The sequence below is a fragment of the Ursus arctos genome, unplaced genomic scaffold (assembly GCF_023065955.2).
Source record: "Ursus arctos isolate Adak ecotype North America unplaced genomic scaffold, UrsArc2.0 scaffold_26, whole genome shotgun sequence".
Taxonomy (NCBI): domain Eukaryota; kingdom Metazoa; phylum Chordata; class Mammalia; order Carnivora; family Ursidae; genus Ursus; species Ursus arctos.
This window is the reverse complement of record NW_026622941.1, coordinates 28,751,614-28,771,016: the sequence shown is the minus strand read 5'-3', so window position 1 is coordinate 28,771,016 and position 19,403 is coordinate 28,751,614. Positions and strand designations below refer to the sequence as shown.

The window sequence follows — 19,403 nt, the reverse complement described above, 5'->3', positions numbered from 1 at the left end:
TAGAGGGCATACTGTAAGAGTCCATTTATATGACATTCTAGAGAACGTAAGCCAATCGGAAGGAAGCACCTGAGTGGTTGCTCTGAGTTGGGGTGGGGGTTGTTGCGGAAGGGATGTGTAGGGGCAAAAAGGAGTATTACCAAGGTGCATGAAAATCCATTAAGGACTGATGGATATGTTCATTATCTTGGTTGTGGTAATGATTTAGTAAGTGTATGCCTTTGCCAAAATTGAACAAACTGTTCACTTTATGTACAGTTTGTAGTATGTCAATTATACCTTAATAAAGCTGTACAAATATAAATCCCCAGAAAAATGTGAGAAGAAAAATATAAAACATAAGCCTCAATTATTTTTTAAGACTATTTTTTAAAGAGCAGTTTTAGGTACACAGCAAAACTGAGAGGAAGGTTATGGAGATTTCCCATTACTCCTTGCCCCCACATAGGCGTAGCTTTCCCCACCAGAGAGGTACATTTGTTACAATTGCTGAACCTACACTGATACATCATTATCATTCAAAGTCCATAGTTTACATTAGGATTCACTCTTGATGTACTTTGTGTAGATTTGGAAAAATGTATAATGACTTAAATCTACCTTTATAGTATCAAACAATTTCACTGCTCCAAAAATTCTCTGTGCCCTGCCTATTCATCCTTCCCTCCCTGCTAACTTCTGGCAACCACTGATCTTTTCACCATCTCCATAGTTTTGCCTTTTCCAAGAGTGCCATACAGTTGGAATCATAATGTATTTAGCCTTCTCAGATTGGCTTCTTTCATTTAGGAATATGCATGTAAGTTTCCTCCATGTCTTTCCATGGTTTGGTAGCTCATTTACTTTTAGCACTGAATAATATCCCATTGTTTGGATGTACCACTTTTTATTTATCCATTCATCTACTGAAGGACATCTTTGTTGCTCTCGAGTTTTGGCAACTATGAACAAACCTGCTGTAAACATCCATGTACAGGTGTTCTGTGGATATGTTTTCATATCCATATCCCTTTGGGTAGATATCAAAGAACATGATTACTAGCTCGTATAGCAAGAGTATGTTTAGTTTTATAGGAAACCACCAAATTGTCTTCCAAAGTGGCTGTACCATTTTGCATTTCCACCAGCAATGCATGGGAGTTCACATTGCTCCTCATCCTCACCAGTATTTACTTAAGTAATATTTTAAATATTAAATTTAACAGACATAAAATTATATTTCAATAAATTTAACCAAAACAAACATAACACAGGAGAAAAAAAGGATTACAAAAGGATTATAAAAACTGTACTATTATTCACTGTAAGAGTGATTAATATAAACTATATTTATCTTGGTACAGACGTATAGGAAATGATTTGCAAGCCAGTGCTGATTCCCAGATACACACACTTTGAACAGCATTATCCTAACTCACAAGTGCAAAAGTTTCTCTCTGATGGTTCTCAGCCCTAGTGGCCTACTAGAATCACCTGGAAAGCTTTTGAAAAACAGACACACAGACTCCATTGCCAAATATCCTGAGTTAACCGATTTGGGACAGAGATTCCTAAACATTCTTGGTTTAAGGTATATTTGGTGTCTCAATAATGTTTTCATAGCACCCAGGACAAAAGAAATACTGAACAATTCTTTTTACTAAATAAGTGTTTATGTCCTAAGAATGTAGTAGCTGTTTGGAAAAAAAAATGTAAATTTAAAGAAAAAATAATATTTTCATTTCATTCTTGAATAATGACAATTATGTACTAATAAGATGTGTGCCCCCACTGGGCACTGCACAATTTCTCAAACCTGGAATCAGATTGGACCCTGTCACCCTCATTTCCTGTTCCACATTGATTTTCATATGGCATCTGCTTTTTATTACAAAAACCATTGAAAACCCAGCTTTGCAAAATATTGCATAAAAAAAGGAATGTAGCTCAATCTAATATTGAAACTGAACCAAACTATTTTGAGCTCATAGTTCACATAGTGTCAAAAGATTATCACTGTGTTCCCCTCAAACGTGTAAATATCTCATGGTCCTCTGTGGGTTTGCAGTGGTGCCTCTCGGCATTTAGGCACACAAGGTCTAGGCATCCACAGGCCTGGGGTAAAGCCTAGCCTAAGTATTTCTGGCATGCTCATTTCGAGATTCTCATGTAAGGAAGGGTTGAGATCCACTGCTCTAGGGTATGGGCCAGGTTGTTGATTACACACAGCCTCAGCTCTTCCTACCAGGGCTGCGGAGCATTCCAACGTTGCTGCACTGACTCACGCTGTCACCAGCAGTGTCCAAGAGGTCCTACTGCTGCAATCCTTATTCTTAGACCTTTAGACTTTGAAGTTTTTTACCACCTGTTGGTTTCATTTGCATTTCCCTGATTACTAATGAAGCTATGCACTTTCATAGCTTATTAACCATTCCATTTCCATTTGTGTGCAGTTTGTATTCAAGGTTTTTTTTTCATTTTTCAACAGAGTGCGTCCCCCCCACCTTGTCAGTTATATGCATGGCAAATATCTTCCCCCAGTATTTATGGCTTGTTTATTCACTCATTTTACAGTGTCTTTTCTCTCTCTCTCTCTCTCTCTCTCGAGAGAGAGAGAGAGAGAGAGAGAGAGAGTGGGGGGGGGGAGGGACAGAGGGAGAGGGACAAGCAAACTCCATGCTGAGCAGGGCTCAATCTCAGGACCCTGAGACCATGACCTGAGCAGAAATCAAGTCAGACGCTTAACTGACTGAGCCACCCAGGTGCCCCTACAGTGTCTTTTGAAAACATAAGGTCTCATTTTCTAAAGGACAGGTTCCTGTTTCCTTACTATTGGTTAGTAATAAGTACGGTAAATATTTTCTCCCCCCATTCTTTCAGTGATGTCTTTTGATGAAATAATGTCCCTGATTTCAAGGTAGTCCAATGCCCAGTCCTTTGCTCCCTGGCTAAGACTTTCTGTGTCTCATTTAAGCCTTCCCTCTTCCAAGTTCATAAAGTTATTCTGTATTTTCTTCCAAAAGTTTAAAAGTTTTGCCTTTTACATTTAAGTCCCTTAATCCACCTGAAATTGATTTTTGTGTACAGAATGAAGTACAGATCTATTTTAATTATTTTCTATATAAATAATCAATTTCCCTAGCACTATTTAATGAATTGCCCCTCCTTTTCTGCTGATGTAGAGTGCCAAGTCAGCCATAAATCATATTGACATAAGTGTGCCTGTGTCTAAGCTATCCCATAAGTGTGCCTGTGTCTGGTGGTCTTAGGGCACGGAAGTGAGGGGGAGTTCCCCTGAGAAAGAAGTGGTCCCTTACATCATCTAAACCTTTTTTGTTGTAATTTAAGCTTTGAACTATCTGCACCAAACAGGATGTCATTACTAATGGCAATCTATTAAATGAAAATGCCATACTGTGTAGGAAAGGAGCAAATCCATATTGATTTTGAAATTCAGCCAGTGAATATGTAAAACCTAGGTTTTTCTTTCCTTCATGTAACGAATATATATCATTATTAAAGAAAATACAGATAATCCCAAAAAATAGAAAAAGAAAAAAAAGTTACACCTTTCTTCCCCCACCCCCACAATTTAGGGCAATTAAGGATCTCCAAATCCTTGCTCACTGTTGCCTACTGGGCCCCTTGAGGTTTTTAACATGTGTCTTACTCATAAAAGTTCAGGCCTCAAGCTAGGATCTGGTCTTCTTCCCTGGTGAACTTGGCTCAACCAAAAGGACTCCATCTGCCCAGGATGCTGTCCACCCACGCTTCCTCCTCCTTAGCTCTACCTAGGTTCTAAATATTTTTTTGTTGTTGGCAGGGTGATATATGTCATAAGAAACCTTGGGATCAAAAGTCTTAGACAACCACTATCCCCTAGTTGATGTATATAGTCAATCTTATTTCTGATGGCTTTCAGCCCCCTTTGGCTGGGTTAGAAGCTAGTCTCTTATTACTATGGCTATTCACAGTCCCAAGCAAACCACAGAGACTTCAAGAGTCAGCATAAGGAAAAACAGACATACTCAGCAAGTAATCTCTTTTGAGATTGCTTACTTAGCAAAACATGTCTAATCAGAAGCAAAATTCAAATGCACACATTTTATGGGTATTACAACCAGAAAGAAACTCTTCAATGTTTTTTGAACAAAACATGTATAAAACACAGGTAAAAAAATTTTTTCTGGACCCAATGAGGGTCTTTGTCTATTAAAATGTAGATAAAAGGAACCTAAGTCATCATAAGTTATATTCTGGATCTCCAAGTATAAAAATAATAAATTTTACATTCCTTTTCCTGATTAAAGATCAAACCAAAGTCCAGTAAAAAAAATTCTTTTTGCTAACTTTCCCTCCCTTCCCTTTCTCCCTTTCTGTCACCCTTCCTTCCAACCAACATTCACTCAGAATCTATGCATTTAGGTACCAAGTCACGGGAATATCAAGGCCTCATTATATTGTATGAAGAAACCTGGTGGTTTTATTTATATGCAGGTTTTGTATAAAAACAAGTTACTCCCTTGGGGCGCCTCAGTGGCTCAGTTGGTTGAGTGCCTGACCCTTGATTTTGGCGAAGGTTGTGATCTCGGGGTCTTGAGAATGAGCCCCACGTTGGGCTCCACACTGCACGGAGTCTGCTTGAGATTTTCTCTCTCCCGCTCTCTCTGCCCCTCCTCCCACTTATGCTCTCGCTAAATAAATAAATAAATAAATAAATAAATAAATAAATAACATCTTTTTAAAAAATCGTCAAAACCATAAGTCTACCCCTTTAAAAGACAACTTGTAGAGCCATTCAGTTGATTCAGCTCAAGAAAATGAACTGAAATGAGCTCAGGCAGTGACCTCCCTAGATAAGAGGGATCCCCCAGAAGAGATTATTTCTACCTAGGCTTCGGAAAAGGAAAGCCTTGTTTCAGAAGAAAGAACTGTACGTAGAAAGGAGGATTTCATTCAGGAAAAAGATTATCTCACACTCTATCCTCAGAGAATAAATACAGTAGGTTTTTTTTGAAACCTAAAGAAGAAAGTAATGAGGGAATATTCTTGATCTTGCCGCTAATAGCAAACAAGCAGTATTGACATGGAGTTATTAATACGACCTGGATTTTTTCTTTTTTTTTTTTTTTTAAGATTTTATTTATTTATTTGACAGAGACAGCCTGCAAGAGAGGGAACACAAGCAGGGGGAGTGGGAGAGGAAGAAGCAGGCTCCTAGTGGAGGAGCCTGATGTGGGGCTCGATCCCAGAACGCTGGAATCACGCCCTGAGCCTAAGGCAGATGCTTAACGACTGTGGCGCCCCATGACCTGGATTTTCTTAAAACTCAGTTGTGACTAGGATATGAGACTAGATCAAGTGACTTTTATTACGAATCTCTCAGAATGTATTTTATAGATAAATTCTTGTTTACATAAAGTTGTAAACTATGTTTGACGTAGAAAATTGATTTTGCACACCCACCTTATAATTAACCCAATGTCTATGATCTCAGTAATCTTGTTATGATTAACCTCACCAATGTACAAACTATGTAGCATCTCATGCTAGTCAAGAAAAATACCTAGACTCACATACTAAGATATTTTCTCTCCCAATTAGATGGTAAAATAAAATAGCATTTACAGCAGCTTCATTTTCAAGATGCATAATGTCATTCTCCTACATACCTGTCAAGCTGTTTGCCCAGATGAACAATATATTGTTCCATTAAGAGAGCTGTTTACCCAGATGAGCAAACCGTTTGCCCTGATAAATTGATTTGCAAGAATTTCCTAAAGCAAACAGTGAAGTTATTTATTAATTTACTGTCTAATCTTCCTGGGCAAGAATTTCCTGGAGCAAAGAGTTAAGTCATATTGACACGGGTGGGCTCAGTTCTAATACATCCCATTCCACGTGTAAAGAACAAATGGTTAGGGAGAAAAAATATGACTGACATAGAGGAATGTTCAGCCATAGAATTTTAGAAGTTGGTGAGTAGTCTAAGCTCATAAGTTCACTGTAGAAGAAATTGAGACCCAGAGAATTTAAATAACCTACCTAAATTCACATAGCAAGAGAGTGGACAACAGAATACAGATATTTTGCTCTGAATCCAATATTCTTTCTTTCACACGACTCAGCTCCTGCTTTGAAATGGACTTCTAAACACAGAGAAATGTAGAGTCTTTCATAATACCTGTAAGTGGTTCCAGGGATCACAAGCATCTCTACAGATGTAATACAGAGATTTAAGCAAAGGCATAGCATTTGCAAAGTTACAGACTCCTAACACATCTTACATACTTAACAATGAAGAAATTTAGAAACTTAAGACTGTGAAGCCTTCTTCATTTTAAATTTATTTTATGTCAGTAAAGATCACACTTATACTTTGGCAAAAATGTCCATTCCATCATTTGTTCTTCTGCACCGTATTTGGAACCTATTAACATGGACCGTCATGTCAACTTGTACTAGTAAAGAACTCTGACTAGTGCTCCAATGTCAAAACTGTCACCAATGAAACACTATATAAAGATGTGATTACTTTCTGCTCTTCATTTTTATGACTCTGTCATTCAGAAAGTGTCTAATTTAGACAACATGTTGGTTTTATGTTTAGATGGCTGAAATAGTGGAAAGATTTATAACACATCAAACAGCCAAAAGCTTCCTACTGTCTAAAGGTTTGTGATCCAATATGGTAGCCATTAGCCACATGTAGCCATTTACATTTACATTAATTAAAATCAAATAATGTCTAAAAATCAGTTCTTTGGTCACATATTCATATTTGTACAGTAGAAATCTACGTATACTTTCAGAAATTTGGGAGGCATGTCATAGTTGGCCACTCAACAACAGAATGTATATAACCCTAGTAAATGTGCATCATTAAATAAACCATAAAGCAAAGTTATATTAGTCAGGATAGGGTAACACAGGAACAAGCAACCACAAAATCTTAGTATCATAAGACAAGAAAGGTTCATTTGTTCTATCCCATAATCCAAAGTGGATGTTTCTGGTCAGGTGGTTCTCCTGGTTACATCTCCTTGGATGACTGGAGCAGTGATTTAGAGAGGTAGTCTCCTCTGAATTCACCCCAACAGTAATGAGAGGAGGGGCGATTTTACTACATGTTTGGGAGCTAGGTCTGGAAGTGCCACACACCACTTGTCTCTATTGTCCACTGGCTTTAGTCTTCTAGCCCCACACAGACACAAAGGGTTGAGAAAGGCTATTTTCCTATAAGCCCCGAAAGAAAATTAAATAATGTGATGAGTACAGAGGGCTGTTTTTGCCTTAGATGTCCACCAATATTCAGACCTCATCACACAAACAGATGAGTCTCAAGATTTTATAAGTAGATGGTATCACTATTCAAAACTATTCCTTGCTCCTCACCATGGAAAGATTATACATCGCTGCCACATTGATGCCAGGCTTGGCTCCATGACTTGCGGTGCCCCTCTTTGCAGAACTGCACAGCCTCAGGGTGGCTGTCTGACTTGATTTGTAAAATGTGTGTGGCATGATGTGTGCTATTTTCAAGCAGGAGCTTTAAGATCCATCGCATGCTTCCACTGTGGGTTTTTTTTTTCCCTCTGCTAAAAGATGAGCAAAGTCTCAGAGAGGGGCTGCTCCTTTGGCTCATGTCTCAGAATGACACTGACATGGAATAAGTCTTAGTTACCTATAACATGTAGAGCATGAGACATAAAAGCTTGTTGTTACAAGCCTCTAAAATTTGGGGGGCAGTTTGTATAATTTCATGCTTTGCATAATTTAGCCTAAGTGACTAATAAAGTATCAAAACCCTAGCAGTGGGTGTGGCTCTTTAGAAGCATTATAAATTAAGAATAAGAATTCCTTGATTTGTGACTAATAATAAAACATTCCTATGACTGGTAGAGAATGTGACAAAAGCAATAATTTAAATTAGACATGACCTTTACTTTGGACTTTTTTACTTCTAAAATTACTTCCCAGGTCCTGGGTAAGGGACTGTACAAGTGGCTTGTAGATGGCAGAGTCCCCGCTTCCCCTGCCAGGTAGTGAGGCTGTGGAAGTGGCAAGGTAACTAGGGGTGGCCCTGCTCCTCTGTTTGCTGGCACGATTAGTTCTTTACCTTGCATGTGCAGGTGTAAAGAAACTTCCCTGTGGACAGAGCTTATATATAATAACACGTTCATAACAAAGGACAATTTATTTGTAAATAAACTTCTGGAATTCAACAAATCATATTGAAAAAAGGCAATATTGGTTCTGCAGGAATGTAGCTGATAGGAACTAAGTTGACTCTCTCTATATAACTCTACTAATACATAACATATAACTAACGTGACATAACTTTTCTATTAGACCATAAAATAGGTTTCATGAATTGAAGAAAATTTAGGTTTCATAAACTTTCCAATGAAAATCAAGAAAGCAAAAGTTGAAAAAATTTAGCTTTCTAATTCATCTACCTATTTTCCAAAGTTTCAGGTAAAAGGAATCCTATGCAAAAGGATTCCCATCATCCTTACTTTGCTTTTCTGAAGTCTAAAGTTCCTTTGCTGTGATTTTAAGCAAATGTTCATTAGGTCTTCACCTAGGATGGAAAACAATCATCTTCCATACATTTTAGACATAGTCGATTAATAACTATTTAAGGCTATATAGTAGCAAGAAATCAGTGTACCATGAAATCAAATCAATAAAAGTTCTTGCAAGGCACTGCCTTACATACCATCACCATTTAGACACTTTACAGTAACCTAGAATGTCAATTTCTTCAACAGTCCTGACTATGAGCATCAATATTGTTCTTTTTCAAAAAGATTTTATTTTTTAGGTAATCTCTACACCTAACACAGGGCTCAAACCCACAACCCCAAGATTAAGTCATATGCTCCACCAACTGAACCAGCCAGGTACCCCAAAATGCTAAACCATCATGTGACCTTTCAGCATGTCATAATTTTTTTTTTTAAGTAAGCTCTACACTCAACTTGGGGCTTGAACTCACAACCCTGAGATCAAGAGTCATATGCTCTACTGATTGAGCCAGCCAGGCATCCCCAATATTGGTCTTTTAAAACTAAAAGCAAGGGGCAACTAGGTGGCTCAGTTCGTTGAGCATCCACTCTTGGTTTCCACTCAGGATATGATCTTATGGGTCATGATCTCATGGGTGGTGAGATCAAGCCCCACATCAGTCTCCTCACTCCTTGGGGAGTCTGCTTGAAGATTCTCTCCTGTCCCTCCACCCACTCACATGTTCTCCCTCTCTCTTCAAAAAAAAAAAAAATAATAATAATAATAAATAAAACTAACAGCAAAATGGTGTAAAGTCCTATAAAAACAGAAAAATAAGAAAATTAACATGGATTTTTTTTCCCAACCCATTGGATAAATAAAGCTCTGTGAATGATATTCACCAAATTTCATGATAAATCATAACACTTTTACCTCTCCTTCATTTCCAACCCTTTTTCTTAAAACAATTTTTAAAACTCTTATGAATAGAAACACTACAAATCTCCTTATGTCAGTAAATGCTTTCTATACACAGTGGCCCACAGTGGGGACTGCAAAGAGCCTTCTCCTTGGAAGTGAATCCTCTACTCAAAACAGAAATTTACATTTAAGAAAAAATTAGGAAATTAAATAGAACACAAGATGTAATCATCTGCACCATAGGAAATCAAGTTTTTCTCCTTCCCATAAAATCAAAAGGATGTATTAAGATATTTACCACCACCTTTCTGAACTTGATTGATAATGAGCAGTTTTCCATTCTATATTGATATTCTTTGAATTTCCTTTATTTGGAATAGAATAAATTTAAGCAAATCTAACAAGCATAGACTGGCAGTTTATCATTTGTAACAGCTAATTAAAAACAGCTGCAACACTAGTCTTAGTAAACAGAAGGCATCTTTGAGCAATTTACCAGCACAATTCTGCCAGAACCAGGGTCTTACAGTGCAGACAAATCAGCAGATACTTCTTCCCCTACAATCTGCTGCAGGCAGGGATTTCGAAGTTTTGCTATGGCTTTTGCTAAACTGATGAAGTACATATAAACATAAAGAGAAAAATTTAATTGCACTAAAATTACATAGGTCAGTGTTTTGCTCTATTAGAATAACAAGTAAATGCCAATTATAAAAGCAAAAGTTGCTAAAAAGATTTTGAATTATGTTCCAAAAGCCAGTGGGTAGAAAAATTTTATTTTCTGATAGAATCATTAGCTTAGGTGAATTTGAAAATGTGTTAAAATACAATCCTTCATAAGATAGTACCTAAGTGCATAAGATAACCAACAAGCTGTCTTTCTGCATTCATATGCACAAAATAAAGGGCTCCTGATAATAACTTCTAATGATTTCAAATGTTAATTCAAAAAAAAAAGTCTAGAAATAAGTCAAGCAGAGAAAGACAACTATCATATGATTTCTCTCATCTATGGAACATAAGAACTAGGATGATCAGTAGGGGAAGAAAGGGATAAAGAAAGGGGGGGTAATCAGAAGGGGGAATGAAACATGAGAGACTATGGACTATGAGAAACAAACTGAGGACTTCAGAGGGGAGGGGGGTGGGGGAATGGGATAGACCGGTGATGGGTAGTAATGAGGGCACGTATTGCATGGTGCAGTGGGTGTTATACACAACTAATGAATCATCGAGCCTTACATCGGAAACCGGGGATGTACTGTATGGTGACTAACATAATATAATAAAAAATCATTAAAAAAAAAAAAAGTCTAAAAGTAATTGTTTTCTTTTTATAGCCAGAATCACTATACAGCATGGCATTCAATATGACAAATTAGTAAAGAATGGGTTTTGTTTTTTTTTTTATAAACACCTATTTAGTTCTTTCAGTCTGTCTCCAAGCACTAAAATATACCTAAACTCATGATTCCACTGCAGAAAGTGATATTCCAACTTCTGGGTAAAGATAGATCGACACATGTATTTTTACTCCTCCCTTGAAAATCCTTTAAAGCTACAGTAAAGTTAAATATGTATCTATCTATTCCACCAGAGAATGCGACAGGAGGCAATGTTACAAACTGAAATACACAAGAACATTATTATAAGGAATAAATGAGATCACATATGTTACAGAATAAGCATTCAATAAATGCTAGCTTTTTTTTTTAAGATTTTATTTAGTTGAGAGAGAGAGTGTGTGTGTACGAATGTGGGGGAGGGGCAGAGGGAGAAGGAGAAGCAGACTCCACACTGAGCAGAGAGGCTGACATGGGGCTCAATCCCAGGACCCTGAGATCATGACCTGAGCCGAAGGCAGACCTTAACCGACTGAGCCACCCCCAACCCTGCTATCTTTTATTTTTAATAAGATGCTTACAAAGGGTGATCTTTTAGAAGATGGCACAGAGTTTTGCATTGGCAAGCCAGAAACCAGAAATGTTAGGAGGAAAATGTAACCTGCTGAGACCAGAGTTGTGAATTACTAAAGGAAAAGTCTCTACAAGCATACCTCATTTTATTGTACTTTGATTTATTGCACATTGCAGATACTAGGGTTTTTTTAAACAAATTAAAGGTTTGTGTATTGAGCAAGTCTATCAGTGCCATTTTCCCAACCACATTTGTTCACTTTGTGTCTCTGTGTCATGTTTTGGTAATTCTAACAATATTTTCAAACTTTTTCATTATTATTACATTTGTTATGGTGATCTGTGATCAGTGATCTTTGATGTAACTACTGTAATTGCTTTGGGACACCACAAACCACACCCATATAAGACAATGAACATAATATTAATATTGTGAATATTAATTCAATTAATTAACATAATATGTTATGAACATAATATTAAATATTGTGTGTGTTCTGACTGTTCCATCAATCAGACGTTCCCCCATCTCTCTCCCTCTCCTCAGGCCTCCCTATTCCCTGAGACACAACAATATTGAAATTAGGCCAGTTAATAACCCTATAAATGTTCAAGTGAAAGGAAGTCTCACACATCTCTCACTTCAAATTAAAAGCTAGAAATAATTAAGCTCAGTAAGGAAGGTATGTCGAAAGTGGAAATAGTCCAAAAGCTAAGCCTCTTGCACCAAACAGCCAAGTTGTGAATGGAAAAGAAAAGTTCTTGAGGCTACTCCACTGAACACCCAAATAAGAAAGGGAAATGGCCTTATTGCTGATATGAAGAAAGTCTGAGTAGTCTGAATAGAAGATCAAACCAGCTGTGACATTCCCTTAAGCCAGAGCCTAATTCAAAGCAAGACCCTGGTTCTGTTCAATTCCATGAAGGCTGAGAGAGGTGAGGAAGCTGCAGAAGAAAAGTGTGAAGCTAGCAGAGGTTGGTTCATGAGGTTTAAGGAAAGAAGCCGTCTCCATTACAGAAAAGTGCAAGATGAAGCAGCAAGTGTTGACGGAGAAGCTGCAGCAAGTTACCCGAAGATCTGGCTAAGATCATTAGTACAGGTGGCTACACCAAACAGCAGATTTTCAATACAGATGAAATAGACTTCCATGGGAAGAAGACTGCCATCTAGGACTTTCACCGCTAGAGGAAATGTCAATGCTCGGTGCCAAAGCTTTGAAGGACAGGCTGGCTGTAATGCAGCTGGTGACTTTAAGGTGAAGCCAGTGTTCATTGACCATTTCCAAAACTCCTAGGGCCCTGAAGAATTATGCAAAATCTACTCTACCTTTGCTCTGTAAACAGAACAACAAAGTCTGGGGGCGCCTGGGTGGCTCAGTCGTTAAGCGTCTGCCTTCGGCTCAGGGCGTGATCCCAGAGTTCTGGGATCGAGCCCCATGTCAGGCTCTTCCGCTGGGAGCCTGCTTCTTCCTCTCCCACTCCCCCTGCTTGTGTTCCCTCTCTCGCTGGCTGTCTCTCTCTGTCAAATAAATAAATAAAATCTTAAAAAAAAAAAAAAAAAAAAGAACAACAAAGTCTGGATGACAGCACATCTGTTTACAACATGGTTTACTAAATATTTTAAGCCCACTGTTGAAATGTACAGCTCTGAAAAAAAGAATTCTTTCAAAATATTACTGCTGGTTGACAATGCACCTGGTCACCCAAGAGATCTGACGGAGATATACAAGATTAATGTTGTTTTCACATCTGCTAACATAACACCCATTCTGTAGCCCACGGAAAAAGAAGTAACTTCCAACTTTCAAGTCTTATTTGAGAAATATATTTCATAAGGCTACAGTTGCCATAGATACTAATTCTTCTGATGGATTTGGGCAAAGTAAATTTAAAACCGTCTGGAAAGGATTCGCCATTCTAGATCCATTAACAACATTTGTGATTCATGGGAAGGTCAAAGATTGACATGAACAGGAGTTTGGAAGAAGCTGATTCCAACTCACATGGATGACTCCGAGATGTTCAAGGCTTTAGGGGAGGAAGGAACTGCAGATGTGGTGGAAATAGCCAGAGAGCTAGAATTAGAAGCAGAGCCTAAAGATGGGACTGAATTGCATCCATCTCATGATAAAATTTTAACAGATGAGGAGATGCTTCATATGGATGAGCAAAGAAAGTGGGATCTTGGGGTGGAATCTCTCCTGGTGAAGATGCTGTGAAGATTGTCGAAATGACAACAAAGGATTTAGAATACTGCCTTAACTTAGTCGATAAAGCAGCAGTGGAGTTTGAGCGGATTGACTCCAATTGTGAAAAAAGTTATACTGTAGTAAAATGCTATCAAACAGCATCACATGCTACAGAGAAATTGTTCGTGAAAGGAAGAGTCATTGATACAGCAAACTTTACTGTTGTCATTGTCTTATTTTTTAAAATTGCCACAGCCACCCCAACCTTCAGCAACCACCACCCTGATCAGTCAGCAGCCATCAACATGGAGGCCAGACCCTCCACCAGCAAAAAGATTATGACTCCCTGAAAGCTCAGATGATGGTCAGCATTTTTTAGCAATAAAGTATTTTTAAATCAAGGTATGTACATTTTTTAGATATAACGTTATTGTACACTTTAGATATAATAGACTACAGTTTAGTACAAACATAAATTTTATATGCACTGGGAAACCAAAAAATTCATTTGACTTTATTTATTGCATTTACTTTGTTACAGTGGTCTGGGACCAAATCCACAATATCTCTGAGATGTTGCCCTTATTTTAGATTCTGCAAGGGTACCATGTACTTCCAGTAGAGCTCAGTAACCTTGCCTAGAAAAACCTTTGCAGAAGAGAATGAAGGAGACAAGGGAAAGTATATTTGGAAATCTGATAAAGAAATAAAATGTGTAACCACAGAAAACATCAAGAGAAAGGCCTACCTCCAGAATCGTGTAAGTAGAATATGTACCTCGTGCCTATTATAAATCGTCTGAATCTCCCTCTAGATGAAAGCCTAAGTGGGGGCACCTGGGTGGCTCAGATGGTTAAGCATCTGCCTTCAGCTCAGGTCATGATTCCAGGATCCTGGGATCAAGCCCCAAGGCTGGCTCCTGTCTCAGCGGGGAATCTGCTTCTCCCTCTCCCTCTGCCTCTCCCCCTGCTCATGCTCTCTCTCTCTCTCTGTCTCAAATGAATAAATAAAGTATTTATTAAAAAAAAGAAAGGCTAAGTGAAGTAGAGACTCTTCAGGAAGACAGAAAGATACCCATCCATGAGGAAGAAGGAAAAGCAGACCCAGAAAACATGTCTCCGTGGATGACTGCAATGTCTAGGGAGAAATCCTCAGGGTTCTTTAAGCAGAGCATTAAAGCTAATTATTGGACCCAAGAACTCAGGAGCATTGAAGTCTAGGTGCAGACTTCCCCAGCTATGCCACTTCATATGGAGAGAGGAATTCAAGTCTGGGCTTGAGTTCAGTGGTTAAGTAGGGTTTTGCTGCCTTGCTTCTTTGCCTCATACAAGAGGAAATCCTCCACGTTGAGTCCACTTTATTCCTACTACAAAGCGATGAATTACTTCAGCCTAATATACAATCTTCATGTAAGTTTTAAAAATCAGTATTATAGCTATGAAAATATCTTGCTTATTTTCATAGTTTTAGTAAAGTTAGCATACTGGGAGTCAAAAAAGTAGAAATTTAGATTCCTTTCCTACTCAACCTATTGATGGGGTTCAGGATACACTACCTCAAAATATGGCAACTTGGCATGTTGAAAATTTTAAGCTGATGGAGTTTGAAAAAATGGCAGAAGTAGGAAAGACCTTCCCTCATTCCCCCCATCTTCCATCCTAAAACAGGTCATAGAACCTTTGTATAAGAGGGGTCTTCCCTGTAAGGGAGGAAAGGAGCATCCTTACCTCCGAAGACAAGTGGACACTGAGAAGAAGAATACGAACAAACAGGTCTTGCTAAGTCTCCTCCAGTTTACTTCACTAATCTCATACTCTCTGACTTATCAAATTTTCCCACTCTTCATCAAACTTAGCATAAAAATACTCAGGCTTAACAGCTTCTTCAGGGCTTCATTTCCTTATGAAGGCTCCCATATCACAAAAAATTAATATTAAATATATTTGTATGTTTTTCTCCTGGTAATCTGTCTTTTTGTCAGTTTAATTCTCAGACCCAGCCAGGCACCTAAGAGGGTTGAGAAAAATTTTTTCCTCCCCTACACTGTCATATCATTAAATTTTAAGCATGGGCTAGTACAACAGAAAGAAAAACAATTTACCTCAAAATGTGTTTTATCTATTTTAAGAAGGGATTGATATTTTTCTGTCAGGCTCGACTTTAGTCAAAATGGATAGATAAATATACCAATAATATAATATTTCTACTTTGTAATATATACTTCATCTAGATATTGATTTTCTCATTTATTTAAAATATAAGTATATTCTTGGCATCGTTTCTGGTGGGAATGGCATCCGGAATCTGGTGTAAATGGGTTTCTCCACAGAACTGCTTCATCACTTGAGGTGTGGCCTGTTGTTCCTACAGAGGCACAAACAGATTACACAGAAAAATGCAAAGCCAGATCCCTCGACTATGCGGAATAACCTGATTTATTTACATTTCTGTGGCCTTTAGAGAACTATGAAGTATAACTTGGTTTTTTGGTTAATATTTTACACACTCCAAAACCTATCCCTGCCATGAGTGGAGAAAGTGGCTGCTCTGTCAAAAGTAGAGAGCTGTGTAACTAAGCAACAGCTATGTTCCCTAAAATGAAGTGTGAAGCCCTTAAAGGAAAGTGTAATACAAAAGCCTCACTCATTACTTATTACCTCAGCAGGAAGGTGCTGGAGAGAGTGACCCCCACGTGCCTGGCCTGCAGTCGGCCAGGACAGCCAGCAGCATCCACAGAGGAACTCCCTACATCAGCACTGGGGAGAGCAGACTGAGCGATCCAGTCAGTTGCCAGGCTTCTGGACAGTTAGAGACTTTGTAGAACCAACAAGTGGCCACCTGCCTGACTTTTTAACATTAACATGAGATTCTTGCTTCTATGGCCCATCCACCAGATGGGATATCCTGGAGTAGAGTCTCCAGCTTGAATCAAAGCAACGTTAATCAAATTCTAATCAAATCAAATCCTAAATTCCTGTACATTAGGGACTAATTTGCTGACCTAGCAAACACATCAGTCTCCTTTAACACCAGTCCTGCCCTAGCTCACCTCTCTGTTCTTTTCTTAGAAACTCAGCGTAAGTCCCAGCAAGCACTGTGATGGAGCTGGTTAGTGCAACGGGCAAGCACCAGCCCTGCAGCCGAGTGAAGAATACTTTCACCACAGCCTGCTGTTTTTAAAAGCTCACACTTTGACCTCTTTAAAGCTGTCTATTTTTGCATATGGACTGTGCTCAATGGTGATCACTTGAAATTATGAATTATGAATTATTCTGAGTGCTGACAGTGACATATAGAATCTTAAAAAGTGATTCCTACCTTCAATCAGACTACTATCTAATTAAAGATATGACTAAATCTCATGTAATTACAGCTATACCAGGAAGAGTATAATTTAGGTAATACAGACTACAAGTACTAGCAGTAATTCATACTTCCAGAAATAACGTCAGTTCTTTTTCCCTATTAGGTTAAACAAACAACAAACAAACAACAACAACAAAAAAAAACCTATCATCACACAATCATATTAGCACAAAGTAGACAATATGAATTGTCATTTAATACACATTCTAAACATGTATATCACTATTTTTAACAACCACAAAAAAATTCATTACATTAATTACTTGTACTGTTTCTAAATTTTATCATTATAAAGTTTTGCAGTATTATTTTACATAAATATTTATACTCTTTTAAAATAATTTTCTTTTCAAAATATTGTTTTTATCCTTGTTTCCTTTTTTTTTTTTTTTTTTAAACTCGACTCCCTTCCACTTTTCCTTTGACATCCCCAATCCTCAGCCAGGAAATTATCTGAGAGAGGGAGAGGGTGAGCATGAGCACGGGGAGGAGCAGGGGGACAAGGAGAATCCCCACCAAGCGGGGAGCTGGACAGAGGGCTCTATTCCAGGACACTGATCCAATGTCAGATGCTAACCGACTGAGCCACCCAGGCTCCCCTGCCTTGGAACTTTTATGAGTAACCAAAAGAATGAGTTAGATCTTTATCTATTGATCTTGGGTTTGTTTTTTGTCTTTTGTTTTTAGTGAAATAAGCAAGTGGCTGAGAAATGTAGGTAGCATAATACAAATTTTATAAGATGTATATATTTGTTTATAATCACGTATATATTTGTTTACACAACATGTACATATTTGTTTACACTCTCATAGGCAAGGGAAGAGATTCAAAAGACGCCCACTGGGACACTGCCCCTCCCCCTGCTCATGCTCACCCTCTCCCTCTCTCTCTCTCTCTCAAATAAATAAAATCTTTTAAAAAAATAAAAATAAATATCAAGGCATGAGTGCATGATATGGATTTTATCCAACTATTTCCCTACTAATGGGCTGCAGATTTTTCTAGTTCTTGCCATTATACAAAATAATATAAAACTGACTTTGTATTAATATTGAGGAAGATAAGATTCAGCTTGAGTCTGTATCCAAACATTATGCTACTATTACTGAATACTTAAATTAAGTCTAAATAAAAAGAAATCTAGTATGTTAGGGAGAAAATGCACATTTTATGAAAAAACTCTGTTTTTTAAAAAGAGAATGGAAAATAAAGAACACACGCTATCTTTAAATTATTCTAGTTAGACTATGAAAAACAGAGCACTTTCTTTTCTTCTCTATTATAAGACATTATTGCCAGAAGCCATGGGCATTCAATACAAGAAACCTTTCTATGTTGTAAACTTCACAGTTTAAAGTTATAATTTAAGCATTAGTGATTGCTTTTATAAAGCAAATATCTCATCAATTCTTGGAGTTGTCCATTTAAGAGCAGCATATGTTTTTTATTACAAATTTCTTTTTTAAAAAAAGATTTTATTTATTTATTTGACAGAGAGAGAGCGAGAACAAGCAACAGGCAGAGGAAGAAGCAGGCTTCCCGCTAAGCGGAGAACCTGACGTGGAGCTCAATCCCAGGACCCAGGATCACTACCTGAACCAAAGGCAGACACTTAACCGACTGAGCCAGCCAGGCACCCCTTTTATTATAAATTTCTTAAAGGATGGCACTCTTTAATATTTATGCCACTCATACTCCTTACTCTGCTGCTATACAAAATCCTGGTGTTTACACACCATTAAGATAATGATCAGGTAATTAGAATGTTATTATAATGTTATTTCAAGTTTACGTGCTAATCAAGGGTAACATTTATTACTCAAGAACTCAGTGTTCTGGTTATAGGACTGTCTCACTTGGAGAGCCTGGCTGGCTCAGTCAGTTGAGCATGTGACTCTTGATCTTGGGGTTGTAAGTTTGAGCCCTATGTTGGGTGTAGAGATTACCTAAAAATAAAATCTTAAAAAAAAAAAAAACTGTCTCACTCATTCACAATATAAAATCCAATTCTTATAAGGCATGAAAATAATGAAAAATATTATAAGGCTATTCCAGCATAAGGCAAGACCATGACTATTAGATCATAGATCATAGATATATGACTTAATAATTATATGCATTATTAGTTTTTAAAGATTTGCCAGATAGTCTTCCCAAAAGGCTATAGTAATTTACATTCCCTCACATATGAGTGTGTTCTTTTCTTTAAAATTCACCAGTACTGAGTATTGTCACCATCTTTGCTAAGCTTACGGATGAACAGCAGTATACTGATGTTACCTTAATATGCATTTTCCTCATTAAAACTAAGGTTGAGCCTCTTTTTATGTTTGTTGCTCATCTGGATTTCCTCTTCTATAAAATCCTATTTCTATATTCTGTCTTTTATAAGATTTATTTCAGGAATGATAAGTTAGTTCGTTTTCAGGAAATCTATAAACATATTTTATTATCTCAACAAAAAAAGGAAGAGAAGTAAAGGAAGATATTAAAAGATGTCCACAATGTATTGGGTAAAAT

At 37.6% G+C, this 19,403-nt stretch overlaps 1 protein-coding gene across 2 annotated transcripts in view; it reads right to left on the bottom strand.

Annotated features, from left to right (window-relative positions):
- BICD1 (BICD cargo adaptor 1) overlaps positions 1 to 19,403 on the bottom strand; it is a 280,674-nt gene that overhangs the window by 140,145 nt on the left and 121,126 nt on the right. The window lies entirely within an intron of this gene.